The sequence below is a fragment of the Etheostoma spectabile genome, chromosome 15 (genome assembly GCF_008692095.1).
Source record: "Etheostoma spectabile isolate EspeVRDwgs_2016 chromosome 15, UIUC_Espe_1.0, whole genome shotgun sequence".
Classification (NCBI taxonomy): domain Eukaryota; kingdom Metazoa; phylum Chordata; class Actinopteri; order Perciformes; family Percidae; genus Etheostoma; species Etheostoma spectabile.
Window position 1 is genome coordinate 23,215,994 of NC_045747.1, and position 24,403 is coordinate 23,240,396.

Consider the following 24,403-nt stretch of genomic DNA (forward strand, 5'->3'; position numbering starts at 1 on the left):
GATCTAAAAATGTAGGATTGTGCTCAAACTCTCAAGATAATTCTCTGGGAGTTTAAAAGTTGACTGTGAAACAAGTACAAATCAATGTGAAAAAAGAAAGTGGAGAAGCCTTTGAATGTTTCCTCCATATTCTCAGTGTCTGTGTATTCACGTGTGTACACAGAATGGAATGTTATTATAGTGTGTGTAATAAAATAGTCCCGTTTGCCCCTACAAGAATAGTAAAAACTTTTATGGCTTCCATTTATATCCTATTTATACTAATGTTTGTGCATTAGTTAAGACCACTATATAAGAAAACTTACTTACTTAAAGAAAACTTGGAATATCCATTTAGGTTTTACATGGGACTCAAACCCCGCACTCCTGGGTTAAAGTCCTGCGTTTGTTTAACCCACCCCCCCCAAACTTCTTATGCTGAGTTTTTATTTTATTTAATACCACTCCTAGACATTGGCGCTCGTGCAGGTCATCTCACAGTGCTGTGGTCGAGCAGTTGCTCTGAAAATCAAAAATTGACATGGAAGGGTGATTCAATTTACCGATGGATGATTTTATATTCCTAGTCTACAGTGGATGCACATTCATTCCTCAACATCAGAACTCAACATGGGCTACCTCTTACATCCCATTTGATTCCAGTCCGGTTTGAAAGTTTGTGAGTAAGAGTAAAAGACCCAAGGTGATTGCCAACTTGAGGATGCTAGAACCAGCTTGCCTGGCTCCAAAAGTTTTGTAAATTGGTATGTAACATTTGATGCTAGAAACCTGATAATTCTGATTTATAACATACCCTGTGATTATGTGACCTACTGTTCGACTATATGGAAAGTACAACTTAAGTAAAGTTGGAGGTCCCTAAACTGAACATAAGTCGACACAAAGTACTTTACAACCAAGGCAGTTGGTTTTAAATCTGCCTCAATATTGTACTCTAATATTATACAACATTGCATAGCTAAATATTACATAAAAAACAAAACAAAATGTAATACATAACTAACACAGAGACACCAAAGTCAAGTAGAGATGAAGGAAGTTAGGAGAGGGAATTAAATTAACAATAGATCCAGCCTTGTAAAGGAGCCCTTGATGACCAATCATGAAACGGAAAAATGGGGAAAAAACACGATTCAGTGATTGTGAGATCGAGGTCCTCTTACTAAATCTTTGAGCAATGCCAAATCTGCCATGTTCTTGATTGGTTGCAATACACAGGCCATTGGGAATTAGCGTTATTTATTTATTGTCCCAATAAGTTAATTAAGTCTAATAAACCGGTAGTGGATTGGAGTTATTATGGCTTCATCGGGGTAATTAAGTGGCGCAGGTGTTTTGGATGCCCGCTGTGCGCTCTGCATCCAGAGTACTTTATCCATGTGATATTTAGTGTTACCATCGCCGGTCACTAAAACACAGTCTACAAAACATTGGGAGTGTTACGCACCATCACATGCATGGTCAAAAGGTTGCGGAAAACTGGGCACGTTTTTACGCATGGAAATTCTTTATCTATCCCGACTTTTGCAAGGAATGCTGCAAATGCACATTTCACTCTGCTTCAACAAAAACTTTTTCTTGCGTAACAGGTTTTATAAATGAGACCCCAGGACTGCCAACACTCAAAATTTCAGGCATGCAACACCTACTTTTGGGCTCTGTCTGATAAACTCACTCTGCCCACACAAATCTTTCAAATTACATAAAGGTTATGTAGGCTTCCTACACCAACCGGTAATGTCTGAACATCAGTCATTTCAGTATCAAGTTGGGCCAAAAACATTACACACACACATTCTTCTTCAAATTTCCAAAAGCTTTCATGTATGTTGACTTTTGCCTTGTTCATTATTTAAAAAAAATGTTATCCCTTCCGAATTTATTAATGATGTGTAGCCATCACACTGCAGTAGGAGGGATACGTCCATCTTCAAATTTAGAGATGCACATTTGGCACAGCAGCTGTAACTTCATTAATCATTTATATCTCCTGATATGGCAACAGGGTCAGTCAGGATCTATAAGGTCATTCATGTTCAGTGCTATTCTAAACACCGGATCAGTAAACTGAGATTGTTAGTTGAACAGTTGTACCAATATTGTAACTTCAAGAAGAACCATATAAGCTAGTAAATAAGGAAAAACCGCAGAAAATTATAATTTATTATAAAATTATAATTTATTATAAAATTATAATTTATTATAAAATTATAATTTATTATAAATTATAATTTATTATAAAATTTATAATTATTGATGTGCAAAAAAATTTACTTATGGGGAGGAATCCCGTGAATCCTGGGGAAAAATGTGTTTTTCCATCAAAGCAGTAATCATTTTAAACTTACGGGAAATCCTTCAACCCCATTAGGCATAATTTCCTACAGCAGGATGACTAACTTTCAACTCCCTTAAGCCGTGTTCTGCGTGTTAAACATTAATTTAAATGAAGCCAATGTGTTGTGTCCTGCATCATTAGCCCTGGCTCAATTTTTGCCCCAACACAATTCATAATTATCTGGCAACACATGAACGGACACAAAACTAATTAAAAGCATATAGTTTACCTTATCACTCTTGAAGAAAGATAACATGTATAAAAGGTAAACGTTATCTGTAAAAAACCTTTAAACCGTTGGTCACCCATGCCCAACATTTTCATCATGGACACCCAGTGCATGGATTGTTCTCACTCAGTCTCTCAATCCTACTAATTCACGCTCTCCATGAGTAAATTGGGCAAAGCCGTAAGCTTTTGTTGATGGGCTGTACAGAGTAGGAAAATGCTAGTTTCCCTCTTGCTGAGAGAAGCAGGGTGCAGTTAAAGAGGATTTAAAGGCACCAGGGCTTCCATTTGGAGTCTGCTCTTACTGTAGCCCTGGAGTCATTAATGCAGAACAGAGATTTTTACAAATGTTTCTTTATACATATCTAGTACCTATCCAGAACTTACATTGCAAGAAACATGCTCAGCAACTCAAAGTTTATCGTGAAGCTTAGGTGTGGAAAATATGTGAATGATGAACAACTGTCACAAAGCTGGCTAAAATCAGATGAACTCTCCATGTCTGTTCTGCGTCAGCAATCCAGCAACCCCATCCTGACATAAAGATCTAACAGAAACATTTTCTAATGTATGAATGATCAAACATGAAAACATTGTCCTTAAAATAATAGGATAATTATAATAGAATAATATAAAGCACGGAAACATTCTACACTGACCAATTCTAACAATTTCTTTTGACATTCGTGATTCTGTTAGTGTGTACAATACAGTTTTAATCACGTGATGGTTACATTTTAAGTAATGGTCACACATAGTTAATGTTGTGAAACAGAATGTCATAATTTTAGGCAACACAAATTATTGGTTTGGGTTAGATAAAGATAATAGATTGGCTTAAAATGAGTCACAGACTGCACCCCCAAAAAAGAAAAAGGTCACTGTTGACTTTTGGTTTCACAGAGTACAGACACTGGTCTTCTGGGTGAAAGTGTTTGTTACCCAATGTTCCTCCCTTTGTGGATTTTGGGGTTCTGAAATATGTCACCTTCCTTCCCCCAGACTCTTTTAACAGAGCTACCTAGCATAAGAAAAATCAAGGGTACAATTTGTAATTTCACCCAGAGTCACCTTTGGTCGGGCCCAGGTCACGTATTTTAAGATATTAAAAATCTAAAAGTACAGAAATTGATTAGATGACTATTTCGGAGCCATCTATGATAAAAAACATTGTTTAAACTCAAGGATCTTGAGTAATTATAGAAATAATTAATTATAAAAATATACAATTTTTATATGTTTAAAATAGCAACCTTTTTTCTATTAAAAAGTCTGTCATAGTGATGGAAAACAAAACACTTCTAATTAATAAACCATCATGCATAGTCAAAGCAAGAAAAATAAACAAGCAATATGTACAACAGTTAATATACATAAAACTATTGAATATGTCAACTTTAGGCTGTGCCCAAAAATCAATACCCTAAGGGTTATCTGGATTTTCCCCCAAAAAATCTTAGGTTAGTTACCCAAACCGGCCACCCACTGTAGCCTGATGCATATGGTTCTTAACCAACTATAAAGAGAAAGCTGTATTTACTCCAGAAGAGACCTTATCAGTCCCGGACAGTCCGCATTAGCCCAGAAGAAGCTCTATTCAATCCAGAACGGCACCAGTAGGAGGAGAAAGAGGTCAGGTAAAACTGGCCCTTTAATTGGTTGTTGCACCACTGTAGCTCCGCAGCAGCATGTGCGAGGCTCCAGTCCGACTGTGGTGTGAAACGCATCATTAAAATAGGACCACAATAAATTTGAAACTAGCAGGCATACACAGCAACTTACTGATTTCAAAGACGCACCGCTCTCAGGCCCCGGCAGAGGCATGCACCCAATGCACGCACTCAGTCGCTCACACCACAACAAATAAGACAATGTCAGAGCTTGATAACGCCAAAGGGTCGAAACATGGAGGCTTGCAGATTACCAAGACATCCAATGCCAGGAGCCCAGGTGTACATCAGCCCAAAGGGGACATCCACAGCTGAAGGCAAGGTCAGCTCCAAAAAGGAACGCAGGTTAGTGCCACACGCATGACAACACAAAACATTAAAGGCATGTGTCATGGGGCTACCCCATGCCATCATTTAAGCCAGTGCTAGTATTGGTCTTAGCATGCTAAGCTAATCTTGGCATGAGCATTGATAGGACGGTTAGCGTTAGCATTACCATTAGAATGTGGGCTAGCATCAATGGACACATGCCTTGTCGGCTGTGGCTCAGTGGTAGGGCGGTTGCCTGCCAATCGGAAGGTTGGTTGTCAATCCCTGGCCCTGCAGTCGCACGTCGAAGTGTCCTTGGGCAAGACACTGAACCCCGAGTTGCCCCCGGTGCTGCGCATCGGAGTGTGAATGTGTGTGAGCGTTTATCTGATGAGCAGGTGGCACCTTGTACGGCATCCTCGGCCGCAGTGTTTGAATGGTGAATGTATCCTGTATGATGTAAAAGCGCTTTGAGTAGTCGTTAAGACTAGAAAAGCGCTATATAAATACAGCACATTGTCATTTTATGTAATTTTATTTCAGTACTAAGTGAAAGAGTAGAACTTATGATTGGATAAATACAACACATACACAGTTAATTTCAAGTCGTTTGTTTTAGGTTATTGGATTTAGCCAATGTCTTTCAAATGTTTGCATGTTTCATTCACCTGTTCTCATCTTCAAGAGGGGATCTGGGTCAAAGTGGCAAACAGGAAGTGTAAGCCATTACAGAGGGGTGTACTGGAGTGTCTAAAGTTTTCGGTTTTGAGAAGCTTGTTCAGCATGTAACAGTTCATTTCTGATTTTATAGTTGTTATATGCTGTTAATGTAGAGAGAAACGTTTGGGAATGTTAAAGTAACATAATGGTGTTTGATTGATTTCCAATTAACTTTGGTTTGTCTTGTAGGAGGTCCGAGGCTCCTCTGGGCAGAACAGCGGTGGCCTGGAGGGTGCGTGTGGTGCTAGAGCCCAGTAGTCAGGGCCTAATTTAGTCTTTGGTATTGTTTAATTTCAGTTTGTGATGATGATTTTATAGTTTGTACTTAGTTTCCTTGTTGTTGTTTTGTAACCTTTTTGATATATTTTTGCAATAAGTCATCCTTGCAATACTGCACTTTCCATGTGATTGGTGATGAAGTAAATCAAAGATAAAGAACTCCTGAGTCCGTGTCTCCTCTTTCCACACATTACAGCATGAAAGATGAAAAAAAGCGTTTACCAAAACAGAGCAAACTGATGATCTAGAGGGTAGCGTAAACAACGTGGCACACCAGCCCATCCCGTGTACCGGTAAGAGGGAGGGGAAAACCCCACCCTGCCACACCTGCATGCAATTGCAATTTCTGTTAGATGAATTTCTCACATCAATGAGTGAAGTGGAGAGGACAAGTCAAAGTGCCCCTCCACATTAGCGAATAAAATACAGTCATCTTCCAGTCATTTCTACTAAGAATCACAATGTGCTGAGGCCTATGTTTTAAAGAGGATCTTGGTGGCTTTTTTTCACACGCACAATTTTATAGACATCACACTGCTGTCGGGCCTGTTCGGCTTACTAGAAAATGTCATGGGCTCCCGCAGGTTAAAAGCAGAAAGCAAGTTATTAATAACAGATTACAGATATATTGTATGCTATAGTCCATTTTCCCCTGACTCTTTCCCTCTCCGTCTCTCAAACTGCCTCACTTTGGCGCTAGCATTTGTGTATGTTTAACCTGTCAATCTTTAACACAAGTCTTTAAATTGACTCACGAATCGCGAGTCTCTGGTTGAGTTGGTTGGTCTGGTTGGTTGATCCTACTACAAATCAATCTAAAATGATAACAGCACCACACACAAGCCGCTTGCAACATTAGCTACTACTATTCCTAGCCATCTTAGCTGAAAAAAGCTTTATAACTTACAATTTCGTAGGCAACAACAACTCCACAAGTTAACTCGAATGACTGAGTGAGCAAAGAGACAGTCCGACCCGCAGACTCTGAGCCGGAAGCTCGGAGACCATGGCAGTCACTTGAGAACTCACAAGCCCTCGATGACTTGTGAGTTGTTGATGCTTGCGCGAGTCAGTCAATCACACAAATCAGCCTGCTACGTTGTCATGAATGGATCTGATTCAGATGAGCAAGTGAAGTCTCTCCTTGAGCATTACTCAGAGTAAAGCAAGTCAACAACTAAAGCCATTCTTTCACTTCTGAAACATACAGTGTTCTGCTTGTAGTCTAGCTAGGCCTACTGTAGGTTTGGTGTATAAATGTAATATGTTAAAATGCAATTAGGTCAAGCACACATTCAATTTAAAAAAATAAATAAAACGTTCTCTTTTATTCCTAGCAATACTGACTCAAGTGACTCGCACAACCCAGTTCAGTCTAGTGACTCAGAATAAACTGAATCCTTAAAAGGAACCGGGTTTGCGAGGCCTAGTGTGTTAACACATTCATGTGAGAATCATTCTGCCTGGGTGCAAGGTAGCAGTGAAAACATGTAATGGAGTTTCATTGATTCGCGCATTCTCTCAATAAGCATGCAGAATGGATTTGAGAATGAAGCAATGACACAGCAAGTGGAAAAAGAATGTTCTTCATGTGTCTGACAAAAACATGGTAATATTTGGGAAGGTCTAGTTCTATAACTTGAAAAGGAAAGGTCTGTGTTGTTAAGTTATAGGTCATGACATATACGTATAAACAATGGCCCTTTAGCACTTGACTTAGCTAGTAAATGAACAATGATTGAATATCATAAACAATTCTTTTCAAATAATGCAAACTTTCTGTGATAAAGAAATAAAAATAACAGTTACATTTGTTTACTATGTTCCCGGTTTAAGACAGAAGACAATAGAGTCATACAGCCCAGATAATGTTTGCCTAATAAAAAATGATATGGTCCAAGCTACATTCTATCAAACAATTTTAGTGAAATACACATGCATTCTCTGTACATCAATTATTGTTCCTGTTTAGCTCTCTGTGGTGTGCTGACTGCACCCACAGGAAAGAGGTTTTGCCCTTTACCCCATCATTAACCTTTGTCTCCCTTCCCCAGACACAATGACATGCACCACTGAGTATCGACCACATGGCTAAGCAGACAGGGAGGGCAGTTGTGTGTGTGTGTGTGTGTGCGTGTGCGTGTGCGTGTGCGTGTGCGTGTGCGTGTGCGTGTGCGTGTGCGCGTGCGCGTGCGCGTGCGCGTGCGTGCGTGCGTGCGCGCGTGTGCGTGAGAGAGTGAGACCAATGGTGGTTATTTGTAAATCATGTCCTTTGTCTCTCGAAACAGTCTCTGGGTCAATGATCGGGGTCACAGACAGTCCTGTTGACCATTCATATTCACGGTGAAATTCATTTAAAAAAACAAAGCCTGGGGGAAACGGTGAAGAATATCCACATGTGTATGCATGAAGATGGATTTTATTGATTTAACTCATCTGTACTTCCCCACTGGTTTTGACTGAGTCAATTATTTTTCATCTCCCCAGTTAAAAGATGTATTAAAAGGGGAACACAACATACATTAAGAATTCCAATATACTTGTGATGTCATCAAGTCTATAGTATAGTTAGTCTGGAGCTGCTCCACAGGCAATGGATGTGTGACTGAATCCTTTCTTTTTCTTTTTTATACCCAAATTAGATTTTTCTATTGTAGTGTTCATCACATATTTTATATTTTTGGATCTGTTCTGTCACCAACTAACTATACAGTTACTAATCGTTATTTGTCGGATATTTTACTGATATTTTGTAGGATATATGCCTAATTGTTTTATAGGTATTTTATTATCTTTTAAATATCTTACTATACTTTTTGGAATACATTACTGATTATTTTCTGATATTTTAGTACAGTAATATTTTGACATTCACAAAGTCTTTGCCCATTACTCAAACCATCATCTCAAACAAAAAACATTGATTGTTGTGGGGTGACTCAATAAATGATCACCTCCTGTGATGGGATGATGAGGGGAGGACCCAAAAGCAGAGTTGGAGCAGGCGAGTAGCACTTCAACAAAAAGTCTTTATTACAGTCCACAAAAACACAGGGGAGGGCAAAGTCCAAGACACAGGAAATCCAAAAAACACCAAAACCAAAGCAGGGTAAGGCGATCACAAGGGGATATTCCAGGGGAGTACTCACAGAGAACAAAACGGGAGGAACGGGAATCTCCAGGAACGTAGAAACATGTAGTACAACAGGCTCGAGGATGAAACCAATGACGCAGCAAACATATAGAACAGGCAGGCTGACAAAACGACAATGATCCAACAAGAAGCAGAGGAAACACTGGGGTTAAATACAAGAGGTAATTAGGTAATGAGGAACAGGTGAGACATCAGGTGAATCACATTAGGGCGGGGCAGGGCAATCAGACAAACAAAGTAAAGCTAGACAAGACAAGACAAGACAGGAAGCCGACTTCACAATAAAACAGGAAGTGAAACACACAGACGCTTACCGGGGGACGGAACAGGACACAGCACACAGGACCTGGGAAAACACTGAGACATTCACAAGGAGGCAGAAACGGGAAAACAAACCCAACAAAAACCCCAAACCACAACAACCTCCATTGAATCGTTTTATCGTTTTGTGTATGCACTATACAGGATTGACCCTGTTATACTTTGACAGGAATTGATAGGTCAGACAGCAAACAGTCACTCACAAATAGTCCATAAACAAAGCATCAGGCTGTCTTTGAGATTTCACATGAACAACAGTTAAAGTTACGCAGGGTACTGAAGAATACCATAATTCCTCCGTTCAATTAGGCCTAAGTGACAAATTCCAAGCTTCCATCCTTAACAAACAGCCATGTATATCGGCTCCTCCAGTCTCTCCACTGCTGACTGTTCCAATTTAACGGGAGAGAGGAGCAAGAGGAGTTAGGATGGTGACTGGCCTCTGACGAGCTGTTACCACCGTCATTTTCAGCCGGAGAGAACTTCAGCTTCTTCTTGCGTTGTCACCCCGGCAGGAGGTGTGCTAACAGGGCTTGTAGCAGGTGGAACGGTGATGCTATTAACATCATCACTACACTATTTCTTAGTAAAACCATAATGAATTAAACTGCCTTGTTTTCTTTTTTCCATGGCTCTACGATGCTAACAGCTGAATGGGTTTCAAGGACTTTGCACGCTGGTTAATGGCCTCCAACGTTTATATATATATATTTTTTTTTTAAACATGCATTTGAATTTGCATCGCAGCGCCGCCAAACCTTGGTGCTCATGACAACAATAGCATGTATAGTCACCTTTATTGAAGAAAATTAGGTTCAATGCCATCATGCATGAATTAATGATATTTTTGCAATTTTACACATAATAATCCACAATGTTCACATTACACAAAATGTAAATTGTATGTCAGAATGACACATTGTCAATATTTTTAGAGACCTTCCAAAATTTCAAAATTCATGTTTTCAGGGGAGCCCATGTCTTATTAAGGGAAGCCGAGCTCCCCCTAGCTCCCGCATGGTTCGCACCCTGGGTGTATGGGAGGTTAATCCTGACCATTATTCAATCCAGAATTCTTCTCTTATCTGCTGCTGCAGAAGCTTAGAAAAGCATTCTGTTTTTGCAATTACTGCCATGTGAAATTGGTCCAGAAGGAGCTAAAGAGAGGAGGATAAAAAGGTAAAAAGAGCAGAGAGGCTAGAGGGCTTGTATTATCACATACAGAGATGAAAATAGCTCTTTTGTTGCACAAACCACTTGTACAATTTGTACGTCTGTACATTAACAGCCATGCTAATGGCTCTGTGAGTCTTTACTATGAACAGCAGTGCTTTAAGCTACATTCTAACATCAGTATGCAACGACAATGCTAACATGCTATTGTTATGAGCAGATATGTTTAACGTGTTCACCATTTAAGTTGGTTTTCATGCTAACATTTGCTAATCAGGTCTAAACACAAAGTACAATTAAGACTGAATGCCATTCGTTTTGAAGGTTTGTCGGGGTGCAACGGATCACAAAACTCTCGGTTTGGGTCGCATCACTGTTTTGAGTTTGGGATTGAATCATTTAGCAATAAAAAGGGAGACAAATATAACTTTTCTTTTCATTCATTACTCAAAGGACACTTTAAGCAACAAACCTTTGTCCATGCATTGCTGTAAACTAGGGCATGGCTTCAGTTCACATTCAAACCGACAGTACTTTTTTACGGTAGGCTACTTTCTCTCGGTCATAGCAAAAATGTTATTTCAGTTGTAATAAGAAGTCCAAACCTATTTACCCTCTTTACATTTTGTTATTTACAACCTCCAATCTGTCACCAGGGCATACAGAGCGCTGCTGCGTGTCTTGGAGGAAGTATAACCACACTGTGGCTGCTTTCGTGCAACATTATAACATATAGTTTTTGAAGAGTGTAACCACAGTTGCCACCGCTTACATTGCCCTGACTCACTGGGACTTGAACAACCTGCACAGGCAACGTAGTTTCGGCCCATCTCCACTGCAGTATTTTCACACTACAATGGTTAAACTTTGCAATCATCCTGCTTAATGTGTGTGTGTGTGTGTGTGTGTCTACTTATTTAATTTCACAAAGACTGAGTACAAAGGTTGCCTGTATATGTTTGTCTAGCGTGTCAATATGTGCTGTTAATTATCACACTGTTTTCATGTCATCTGTTAACGTAAAAATCCATCAAATCCCCCACAGGAATACTGTAGCTTTCTTGTGCACATATTTAACATCCAATACTACGGTGCTTTATGTGCAATTACTACAACCATCAATACATCATTCTCCTATTGTTTATAACCATGCCATGTACTTCATAAACGTGACCGTTATAATAACCATGCAACACATATTTCTTTGTTAACTACGTGTCTGTTTATTGAGTTTAAAACATATAACATTATTATTGTAACATATAATTTTTTTATGTTACCACTGTCTTCTTACTTTGTGTATAAAGGAAAATTTGCCGCGATCGGTTTAAATGACCCTATGACTTCCGCGGTAACAGGAAGTGACCCGTAGATTGAGTAATCAATTGACTAGCCGTCAATATATCTTTGTCAAGTGTTGGTGGGAATCATATGAATAATATTGTGTGCATTTTTAGCTTTATAGTTATATGAATTTGGGCTGTATTAAGCCTTTATTGTCTACTCACCTGATCCACCCCTGTATTGTCCTGTTGTGTTGGTATGTTCCAATTTCAGGGGCACCCTTCAGGCTTATATAGACTAGCAGTATCATTTGCTAAGGGGAGAGGCTTGAGTGAGGAGGACGTAAGTCTGTGCTCTCATTTTAATGTTGAATAGTGACTTATTCAAAGGTCAGCCTGTAAACAGCTGTAAGATTGGATAAATGTGACTATTTCTGACTCTCAGGCCAATTTACTTTATTTTCTTGAAAGTATTTCCTTTACTTTCCATAATTTTGTTATTTTTTATGTTATTATTCTTGCCTCAGTGGCCATAATTGTTGTAAATAAAAAAAATCCCATCTTTTTAACCTCATCTTCAACTTCTCCTGAGTGCTTAAACCTGCTCACAACTTCTCATCCACATCTTACCCTCAACAAGGGGGTATGTTTGTATTGATGAAAGGCTAAATGTTTAAATTATTTTGAAAGGTATATAAGTCATAATGTTATGATATAACTGCTAATTTGTCAAAAATCAACTGTTGAAAAGTCCTAAGTGTTTCAGTTCAGGGTTAGGTTTATTTGTCTGTGATGTGTGATATGCAGGCCCTAGCGTTTTCTATCATTCAGTAGCACTTTTTACTCCCCAAACATCACCTGATGTCTGTAGGGCTGTCATCAATGTGGCACACACACATACACACACTCAGTAACTCAGCATTACACACACTTAGTCTAAGCAGGAGGAGTACAGGCTCAGATGAACGTGTGTACTCACACAGCATCACACTTTTTGAAGTGCACAGGCAGACTTGGTAAACATTCCTCGAGAGACTCCTGTTCATTCTTTTCCCTGCAGTATTCAGGATATTTCAGTACTGTGATTGTTAATACCACATTTTGTTGCATAAACCTAAATAAGCTCATAACCTTATTTAGTTACTGCTGGCTTTGGCATCAACAAATGCTTGGATTCTGTTGTAGTATTTAAACTTCATTTGTTCCATTCATGCATGAATACATGCCATTCTTCAAAGTCTTACAGGCTTTTAGAAGATGTCATGTTACTTCCACGCGTAATCACTTCTGTCCTGAGGACACCATAATGAAAGCCATACTGGATTCATACTGGCAGTTATGCTTTTCCTACACTAAGCTTGTAGATGATCAGACCTATTGAAGCTGTCTGGTTTGGGATATGGGTGTGTCATGATGTCCAATTTAAAATTTGAAGGCCAAATCCCCTGTAATTTGTGTATCAAAATGCGATATACTGAGTGTGGTTTTGGACAGATGTATTGTCTAGTATATGGATGTGTATTAATGTCAGTCTCTGACGTTTGGTCAATCTTTGCACAAAAAATGTTTTACAACTAAAATGCAATTTGTAAATGCAATGGGAGATTAGCCCTTTAATAAGAAATTACAGTAAGTTAAACGCCCCAATTAGTCCAATTGGTGCTCAGCTGCTGCTGTCTGAAGGGGACTTGTTTAAAATAGTATTTAACTATATTGTTTATAGTGAAACATTTGGTAATGAAATATCCATAGGCCTACTAAAATTAATATCAAGGATAACATATTGCTGAGTTGCTTCAGCAGAGGTTTGAAAAATAGCATGCCAGATGTTCTCTGGAGTGACTGGAGTGAAAAGGGTGTCAAACTTGGCACATTGACACAAATTGTAAGGAGAAAATCTCTTTAAATCAGACCTGCTTGTTTTCATAGCCAATCAGGATCACTGCCTAGGTCTGAGATGTCAGCAGAATAACAAGTACATCCTTAACCTAACAAAGACCAAATACAGAGCCAATAACCAAAGGAAAATCCACACATTCACTGTGGCCCCAAGGTATTTTATTGAATGAACACCTTCACAACATTTCAAGCTGGAGGCTAATCATCACATGGAAGACAAAGAAATACTATGGTTCCAATGAATGTCCACATCCCTTCCCTGAGGGGGCAGATAATCAGACTCACTGCAGGATGTCACTGAGCACAGAGCTCCCAAAAACCACACAAAACAGGAGCTAATAAATATATACACCCGGGTGCAACTTACCCTGTGCAGATTGTAGTTCTTTTCTCAATAAAAAATGCAATTTTGATGGGCTTCAATTTTTCTAATAAGTAAAATAAAAATAAGTGGCTTGTTATGCAGTGAAGAACATTGTTTACAAAAGTAATACAGTCTGTAATAAGGTCATGAAATAAAAAGAGAGTTCTGATGAAGTCTAAAAACTGAGTCATACAAATTAATATATTATATAATTATAAAGTGTATTGTAATAATGTATAGCAAAGCTACATTGTAATATATTTTACACGGAATGACAAGCGGGAACAAAACATTCCATTCTTAACCGGATTTGCATCATGTTTCATGTCTCTAAATCATCACAAATACAAAAGCATAGTATTTTTGTTACTACATGAGTGGATGTGGAGCTGACTGAAATGAGGTTGTGCAATGTAATATTATTCGTAAACAGTAAACATGAATATAACTTTTTGGTCTCACCAAATGGCATATGAATAAGGAAACCCATCCACATCCATATTACACGCTCAAAGCAACTACTCTGGAAGTAACAAATGACTGTCTTGACTAGACTGTAGTGGGCTGTAAAGTGAAGATATTGGTAAAGGGTGAAACTAGACATTTTAAGAAATCATTGCTACCATTTATGGGAAGCGGGCTAAATAACGCTCCACAGTTAGGCTGAATCCCATTCCTTCCCCTTACCCCTACCCCTTACCCCTTCCCCTAGCTTTTGCGCGTTCACGCGGGACCTAGTGCTGGTCCAATACGTATTACGAGCTAGGGGTAGGGGATAGACCAAGGGCTGTATAGCCCTTGAAACCTAGTGTGGATGCGACCTCACTAGAAAACACACAGGCATCAATGGCTGCCCGTCGACCAGAGAGACTCATGAATGTAAGTACTTTCGGCTTAAATAATTGATTAAAAAGTTACGACAGTCTTGTTTTGTGGTCTATGCAGTCCTGTACATGTGTACTTGCAACCATGTTCCTAACTGAAACTTTTTAAAAATCGCTAGCTTGCAATGCTAACGCTAATCGCTAACGCTAACGCTAATCGCTAACGCTAATGTTGATTTGCACAACAGTCCCACATATTTCTGCCTTGAATGGACTGTATACATCGCATAGATTGTATAGCTATATATATATATATTAACGGTCTACGATACATCGCTACGTGCCTAACATATACCGCCCTGTATCACACAGGAGGACACAGCAGCTGATCCAGTTTGGGGCTGAAAATGAGCAGACGTTTCCTAATTCATATGTTCATGTTGTACACATTCATTATTGCATTGGTAGCCTACTGTATTATTGTAATAATTTGTAATTAATTCCTTTTCATTGTTCATGCACTTGTATGTTGTTGTTGGTTTTGATACGGGACACTGATGATATGTGAGGGGGGGTTACTGGCCAAAAGGCTCCAGACTGGTCTGGAATATCAGAACAGCTGTAGTTAATTTGTTTGTTTGTGGTCTTGTTTGTATTTTTTAGTTTTACACATTTGAAGCCTTTTATTGTGTGCGACATGTTAGTTATGGTTCTAATAGTTGATAATGGTTCTGTAACATTATTTTATGTAACGTTTTTGCCTGTTATGTTCAATTTATCACCAATAAAGACAGATTTTTGTCAACAAAATGTTTTTGTGAACATCAATGACATTCAAAACGGTGATAACTGAAACAGATATACAACACACCATGTATACAGGGTGTATATGTATGTATATGTACACATGATGCATGTGTATACACATTTGTATTGCAAACAGACCTAAGTACTACACAGATAAGTACTTTGCACTACCAAAGTGAACCTAAAATAACTATAAAATATATATAACATACACTGTTGTCCAAACCCACACAATCAACAGACAGAGACGGCATCTTGGAGGTTTGTGATCAATTCTGTATGGTGATGTCACCAAGTGGTGTCCCATTTCATAGGGGTATGTTTTCACCCCTTACCCCTACCCCTTGGTTTCAAGGGCCAAGGGGTAGGGGTAAGGGCCAAGGGGTAGGGGTAAGACGGAGAAATGGGATTCAGCCTTAGGCTACATTTTGGCAAGGGAAGAACTGGCCATTTTCAAAAAGGTTCCAAGTCATGTATATTGAGTTCACACCTCTGGTCACAATCGTCAACTCACTGTAATCGGTAGCCTTCTCTCAGTGAACTTTTGTCAGTCAAACTTAACTGTAACGCCTGCTTAACTTAGTTGTCATGTGACCGGTTAGCTAAACTGACTATGGGGCGTAAAATGACAATTAGAATGCAACACTGAATGCAAAATGTCATTTAAAGTGGTGTGTTGTTATACGATACGATACAATACAATACGATACAATACGATACGATACAATACGATACAACTTTATTGTCAGCCGGGGCTGAAATTTTTTTTGCATCCCTGGACAACTCATATAAAAAAGGACATAACCATACTGTACATACAGACAGACATAGGATGAATAACACCAATAGACATACATGAAACATTACCACAAATGACATAATCACCCAAGTAAGTGTAACCAGGCCCAATGGAGGGCTTAGCCAAAGTTAATAATTTCCACTTAGACAACGCCACCTTGGGACTTCCACCCAAAGAGTCTATTTGTAACCAGGCCCAATGGAAGGCTTAGCCAAAGTTAATAATTTCCACTTAGACAACGCCACCTTGGGACTTCCACCCAAAGAGTTTACCATATGAATTTGATTTTTTTAATAATCCCAGGGGTTCCCACTACGCAGGTCAGGCCACAAAGTAATCAGGGACGGTTGTTAGGTATGACTATTCAAATGATTTATTGTACATTAAAAGATATAAAAACTAACAATTACTAAAAGACCAAATAACACCACTAATCTAACAAAGAAAGCAAAAGACACAAATGTTTAGGGTCTGGGAGAAATTAAGTTAGTCTGGTAAAAAAAAGGTACTTTATAAAATTTAGAGAAGCACAGGAATTTGTTAAACTATTGGTTGCTACAGTGGCAGCAGGTGGATTATATAATTAAATAAATATCAATAAAACCAACACATGCAAATCACACTAAAACCATGCAATATATTTTAAAAAATCAGTTTGTTATACGTCACCACCTGTTATCCACTACTTGACACAACCATCAATGTTCCTCAAATCTAAGACCTAGTTAAAAGTCCCAAGGACAAACACACTCAGACTTTGACCACGTTCTCCCTAAAACCACCTTGTGACACAAACAATAAAGCACAAAACAAACCAAAAACACGGGCGCTTTATCAGTTAAAAATTAATAAAATAATCCAAAATAGACAACACAGTCAATAACACATAAAACAACTAAAACACGGGCAAGGCAAAACAGCAGTGACACTCGGACTTTGTGTACTTGGCTTGGCTTTGGCTGTACGAACGAAACAGACAGACATTAGAACCTTTACAGTTGTCTCACAAAAGTGCAAAACATGTCACCAAACTCACCTTTGGCTGTAGCACCCGAGACCCACACACGACACACCGCAGACGCTTGGCTTTGGCTGTAGCACCCGAGACCCACATACGCCAGGTAACAGCAGCAGACAAAGAGACAGTGAGCTCTTTCGGCGGAGCCTTTCTTTCCGCCTTGGTCACGAGACCGTTCACATGACCAACCTCTAACCAATCGGTTACATAAGCAAACAAAGCAAACATGTATAACAGAAAAAGACATGAACAAACACAGACAAGGTCTTGGAGACTAACCCTGGATTTAACATAGCTGGTTTAACAATAGGATAGATTGACGTATGAGTGAATTTTTAAGTCTGATGCAATTGAAAGAATGAGGTGATGCTCTCTGTGGAAAACATGTTAGGCATCATTTAAAAAAATTCCTGGCCAGTCTGAGCATACTATTTTTGTGCACTTCCTGAAAGGAGTGGGCTACAGGTAGTCCTATAATCTTTGAACACATTTTAATTTGATCAAATAGCTTTGTTATAACTGATAGGCTACCCAGCCAAGCACTACTACAGTAGAGCATGATACTCTGATGTGTATCAGTATCTCTTTCCAGACACTCTGCTGATTATTCGTCTTTCCCTGATATTAACTGGGTTATGTAGCATGACCAAATTTTAATGAGTCTTTCATTCTTTTCAGCCGGATGTCAGTTACCTTCCGCTTTCTTTTCTGTGTTGTTGAAACTCTGGTGGATTTATGAGGACTATGGTTAACGACTCCTCAGATCTCTGCAGGGTAAATCCAGACCGCTAGCTAGACTATCTGTCCAATCTGAGTTTTCTGTTGCACGACTAAAACAAATTTTAAACGTACACATGTTCCACCAAAATAACTTCCTTCCCGAGGCTATTTTGCAGCGCCACCATTGCTCTGACTGGTGCTTAGTGCCACCCATGACAATTGTGATTGGTTTAAAGAAATGCCAATAAACCAGATCACTATTTCTCCCATCCAGGAATGCTATATGGACTAGCCAGACCCTCCTCTGCAGCGCTGTGGAGGAAGGTCTGGCAAAGCGAGACTACAGTGTTGATAAATCTCAGTCTTGGCCTAAAACGTCCGCTTTCAGACTCTGGTCTTAGGCAGACCAAATACTACCACTACTTCTATTAATTCTATAAATTCACAGCAGCATCTCTTTCCAGACACGCTGCCGATTGTTACTCTGGACAATGTCTCACCTGAACTACTGAAGATAGAGTTGAGACGTAAACTGTCAACAGTGTGGTCTGTGGAAGCCGCCCCATCCATACCTAGCCCCCCCCAACGTCATTGGACTTCTCACAAATCCCAATTCAACTCTCATGGGCGGCGCTAAGCACCAGTCAGTGCAATAGTGCCTCTTCAAAATAGCCTCAGGGAGGAACTTATTTTGGTGTAACATTTGTATGTTTAAAAGTTGTTTTAGTCGTGCAACAGAAAACTCAGATTGGACAGATAGTCTAGCTAGCTGCAGGATTTATCCTGCAGAGATCTGAGGAGCAGAAATCCACCAGAGTTTTAAATAGTAATTGCATTAGTATTTCTACTAATAACTTTGTTTGTACTTTGTATCTACTTTGTTTGTTTGGTTACACCAGTTTCCCTTATATTCTATTTCTGAATAAGTCATAAAATGGATTGCACTTGCTGTTTCCACCACTATTCAGATTCTTATTTGTCATGTTAAAAAAAGGAAACAAAGGGGTCAAAAAATAAGATGAGACTGAAACCTTTTGTGTTCTCAATCGATTGAGCATTGCACTCCTATAACATAGTGGCACTCACGATGAACAGTTGAAAAAAGAAAAAAAAAAAAAGGATTAAAAACAATGCAGCCGAACCAGAGATTTCATCTTTTATATTCCACACACTTGTCGTCAAAATCGCAATGCATGTCAACCATTGACAGTTTGGCTGGAATGTTGGATGTGTTATGCTAGCGGCTAATGTAGCCTTAAACCTAGCCTCAAGCAGAGATAAGGAGCGGGCTGCAGAGGTCTGGTGAGCTCATTTTTATATCACTCATATTTTTTTTATTTTCAAACTTGTAATTGTTCTCCTCTAACCAACACTGTCTCAAGTGATGTCACTTGAATTTATCAGACTTTACACAGTTCCCTCTGGACACTCTAAGGCTTTATACAACATTTTCCACAATGCATTAGTACTCCCCAAGACGTGAACAAATGTGTCTCTTTAGGGATTACAACTTAAGGGTCTCATTAATTTGGAAGGCAACTGAGGCTATTTGGTTTCAGGTTAGACACAGCCTATGGTTGTGGTTAGAGAAAGGTTGCTTTAGTGGTTATAAGGAACCAACCTTGGTAGCGGACAATGCATGAATGGAAACAATGACCCAACAACTCAATGCAGTAAGCAGCAAACCCAAACTCCAGGCTTCACCTGTTGTCACAATATAACCATAAGGTTTCCTCAGTGTTTTATTTCAAAATTTCTAGATAGCAAATTCAAAGGATCAGAGCAGTGTGTGTCAATTTCAACTCTGTTTTAATATTGTATTTGAGTACTGATCCTCTGACTGAAGGCCTGCATTTCTATTCCTTTAAAAACCTTTACAAATAGAGACAGATGAGACATTTTCTTGCATAAAAGACAACCTCATAGAGCCAGAAAAAAATGCTGCAGGGGATCATTCACCAATCAAGTGTGACAGTCTCCTTCTCAAAATACACAAGTCAACATTTGAATATCTGCTGCTTTAGCCCTCTGAGACAGTGGATGCCAACTAAACTCTATGAAAACTGATTTTCCACAAATTATTACTCGTTATATACGTTCCCTCCTGATCCAATCTAATAATTGCATCTGGAAATGAGCCTGAGCCAACACCTGCGGCTGCGACACCCACATTCATTTTGAGTTTGCAAAATTCATTTATATTGCACATTGTTCAATTTCAATGGCCTCTCTAATGCTCTTGAAAAAAAAGACAGCTGAACTAGACAAAAGATGATTTTGGGTCCATGTTATGTATACATGTAACTTGTTTGTGTTCTAGACACCATTAATATTAGCAGGGATTCTGTTAGACAAGGCTTTCTCTAATGGATTATTCATGCTCAGGTGAATGAAGGACACATGTCATATGCATCCTGCAGCTCATGGAGGCCAATGAGATGGCACAGCCGCTGTGAATCAGGCAGCGGTAGATCATCCTTGGCGAGCAGCCGTTCCTTCGCCTTGGGGCCCACAGCAAACTCATGACATTCTCATTTATCAGCAAGAATCCCTCAAATGCAGCAAAGGCTGAGTAGAGATAATGTTTTCATAAAATCTGCATAAAATCCACTTATTTGTTTTCAATACTGGATGATTGGGTTTATTAATTCTCTAACATGGATGAGAATAAACACTTTATCGCTTAGCCATGCTAGCAAGATGGCAATGCCGGACTGTCGGTTGGTCCACTGCTATGGTCCAAACTGAATAACAATTACTGTTAGACGAGTTGGCTGTGGCTCAGGCGGTATAGCTGGGTCATCTTTTAATCACAAGGTTGGCAGTTCAAATCCTGGCTCCTCCTGGCGGTAATCTTGAACCATCGCTGAGTAAATGAGAGACATATTGTAAAGCACATATAGGCCCTCTGCAGTGCCTTGGAAATTTTGACTTTTAGTGAAAAGTCTTATACAAATATCGTATAGATTGCCATGCAATTTGATACACATATTTGTGGTTCCCAGTCAATTTATCTTAACTTTGGTGATCCCGGCCTTTTCTTTAGCTCCACAATAAGGTTTACATTTGTGGTTTTCTGGGAAATACTTCAACAGCTATTGGACAGATTGCCATGACATGTCTTAAGAAGATTTATAATACTTTTGGTGATCTCCGGACTCTTCCTCTAGGGCCATCATCAGGTCAAATTTCAGTTTTTCCAATACTTTGGTTTATGACCAAATACTTATAACTAATAATATTTTTCAAAGCAGACAAAAGTAAGGTAACCTTGCTCATTATGACCTCATAAGGGGCAAGATTCCAGATTGGCCCATCTGAGCTTTCATTTTCTCAAAGGCAGAGCAGGATACCCAGGTCTCGATTTACACCTATCACCATTTCTAGCCACTGGGGGACCACAGGCAGGCTGGGGGCACGAATATTAATGTATAAAACCTCAAAGTGAAATTTTCATGCCATGGGACCTTTAACAACCTCTGGTATTTCTCATGCCTTCCCACTCCAGTCTTGTATTGTAATGGATTTTCTCAGATGGCTTCTCTTTTACATAATTGATAAAAACATCCCTGTTTTATATTTTTGTCTTGCACTATTTTTTTTGTGCAAACATTTTCATGTATTTTATTATCTTGAATGTGTTTATTTACACAGTGAGTCACCATACACACAGAGTTATGCATAACAGGTTTTCTACCTTATAGAGGCAGAAATTCAGCAACAGAATTGGCCATAAATTATGTATAATAACGGTGAAAACATTTCACATACAGCAGACTCATATACATTTCCCTTAAAGCAGAAGTAGCTAATGAGATGGTATTCAATTGGTATGATACGGATAAGTAGGAAAATAGACTGTACATTTTGTAATTGCCGGTGTTAGGCTTTAATAAATAATTTACATAAAATATGCAAAGAGTAATAACACAGTGTTTCTACTTTGAAGTATGCTGTGTGCTGTAGGACAGTTTTGTTTGCATTAATTGAAATGCTGTATTACTTCCAATAGACAGGGACAATGATGATTAGCTTCAAAAAATACTTTACAGAATGTCATAATAAAAAGTGCTTTGAATTACCAAATACAGCAATCAGTACAAATTAGGAAAATTTAAATCAGAGTTTTATCAATTGGTTTTAATGAGTGCTTGTGGGTGAGCACCCTGCACCCAAATAGGCCGTCAGTGAATACATATTTCAAAGAGACAAATGAAGAAATGGTAACTGCAAAATTGCAATAATGAAGTCAAGTTAAAATAACCTTTTGGTTGTGGTCTGGTATGTTCTTCAGATTAACTATGTGAAGACAGAAACCATTTGATGGGCGCGCCATCTGAGCACCAATCCAACTATTGTTTGAAATGTAGCATAAGAAACTTGCTTTTTTATTTAACATATTAGACAATAAATTCACCGTATTTGTTTTTCTCCTTTCAACAACCTTCCTTTACTTTACTATTTATTCTGGCTTGCTCCCTTTTCCATTTCCATCGCTTTTTCTCACTCTGTTTCTAGTTTGACGCCCACCCCTCCCACTCCGCCAGCGCTCTCTTCCCTGCTGTCAGTGTGTGACAGATCGATGCTGTATCCTTTCAGCTTCCCTTTGCAACTGTATTCTCCTGGTAATTGAGCTCAGCTGGTCTCCCAGGGGGCCACTGATTTTCACAGGCGCTTCGTGGAGCTCACTCCCTCCTCTGCCATCTACATCATCACTTGCTCCCTCCATCTAGCCACCTTTTCTGCCATCTTTTCCCCCACTTGCTGCTGCCACATGTGAAACCCCTAAAACCAATACCCCAAAGCTCTTATTGGTTTTGATTTCCACCTGGAATGTCATCTCTCTGATCGTCTAATGCCTGCTGAGCGTGCCCATGCCACACTCACAAACACATTTTCCCCTTTACAAATCCAAACTTTGGTAATTCAAATAATGATGGAAAGTAGAGAAATGAATGGCCAGTTTATACTGGAAACAGATGGAAATTCATAAAGTCTCTGGCTGCAGATCCAAGTTGTAAACCACGTCATCAAGATTGTAGGTAAAATGCCATTTGATGTTAAGGTTTAGTTTGTTGTTCAGCCATCTTACTCTGCTTGTTTTGATTAGATTTTGATATTGGAATTCTCTGTCATTTGATAGTGTCAGTGATCTCCAAGAGTCTTTCAGGGATTTGTTTAGATTTGTGACCTGCAGAGAAGGTAAAGCAATACAAGATGAATAACAACTCAAAACAAGGCACATGCATTGTTGTTGGGGTGTCAGAAGCATGAAGATGGATTGTTTTGAGTATTTGCAGCTAAAGAGAGAAGATGTGGCTTTTACAAAAAGAATGTACACTCACAAGATGGCTTTATAAGGTTGAACCCTAATATAGTCTATACTCTATGTTCTCAGAGTGAATTCTTAGATGAGCATATACATGAAGGTGTAAATGAGATCAGCAGAAGAATGATGTGTGAAATAGGTCCCTTTCCTATTCATTAAATGTTTGTAGCTGCAGCAGGTATATTGAATGCTTTTGAACGTCATTGTGCAACACTTGCTTGTGTGTGTGTCTGGGTTTCTCAAATTAAAAAAAAATAATTACAGTGCTGTAATGTATTATTTTGCTCTGATCTCACATAGGACACACAAGTGCATTGTTGCATACTGCATATGAATTCATGGGTGTACCAAGAATGGAGCATGAAATGAAGGGAGGGAGATAGAAATTAATGGTGGATTTTGATTCATTTGCACCAGAGGCTCCCAATTATCTTTTGATTGCACACACTCGCTATTTTATAAGCAACGCAGCAAAGTCATTGAAGTGTGTTTTGGCAAGCTGGGATGTTATCGGAGTAGAAGGATCCTAAATACATTGTATTTACTGTTTTGGTTTGGTATGCTGTTATATAGCATCCTCTTCCACAATTGGTTAAAGATCCCATGACATATAGACCTTAGTGGTTCCCTAGTTCTGTATCTGAAGTCTCTTTTATATAGACCTTAGTGGTCCCCTAATAGTGTATCTGAAGTTTCTTTTATATGGACCTTAGTGGTCCCCTAATACCATATTGGAAGTCTCTTTCCCAAAATTCAGCCTTGGTGCAGAATTACAGCCACTAAAGCCAGTCCCACAATGAGCGTTCATTAGTTTATGCCATGACCTACTGCCACTTTGCTCGTTTGAAATCCATGATGTCTCTCTCTCATGGGTGGGCCGACTCTCTGGGCGGGCAAAGCAGAGAAAGGGGAAGTAACTGATTTGGACTCTTGCCCTTTATGAGATCATAAGGGGCAAGATTCCAGATTTTCCAGCTTTCATTTTCTCAAAGGCAAAGCAGGATACCCAGGGATGGGTTTACACTTATTGCCATTTATAGCCACTGGGGGAACAAAGGCAGGTTGGGGGAACGTATATTAATGTTAAAACACCTCATAAAATGAAATTTCCATGCCATGGTTAGTGCCAATTAATTAGTGATAGCATTTACAACATGAGAAAAAACAG

At 39.1% G+C, this 24,403-nt stretch overlaps 1 long non-coding RNA gene across 1 annotated transcript; it reads right to left on the reverse strand.

The window, feature by feature from the left end:
* Positions 1–1,062: 1,062 nt before the first annotated feature.
* Positions 1,063–22,824, reverse strand: LOC116703175 (uncharacterized). Its single transcript, XR_004335368.1, has 3 exons — positions 22,814–22,824; positions 21,306–21,315; positions 1,063–1,162 (listed from the first exon to the last, which is right to left on the reverse strand). It is a non-coding gene; the product is annotated as an uncharacterized LOC116703175 (long non-coding RNA).
* Positions 22,825–24,403: the final 1,579 nt, after the last annotated feature.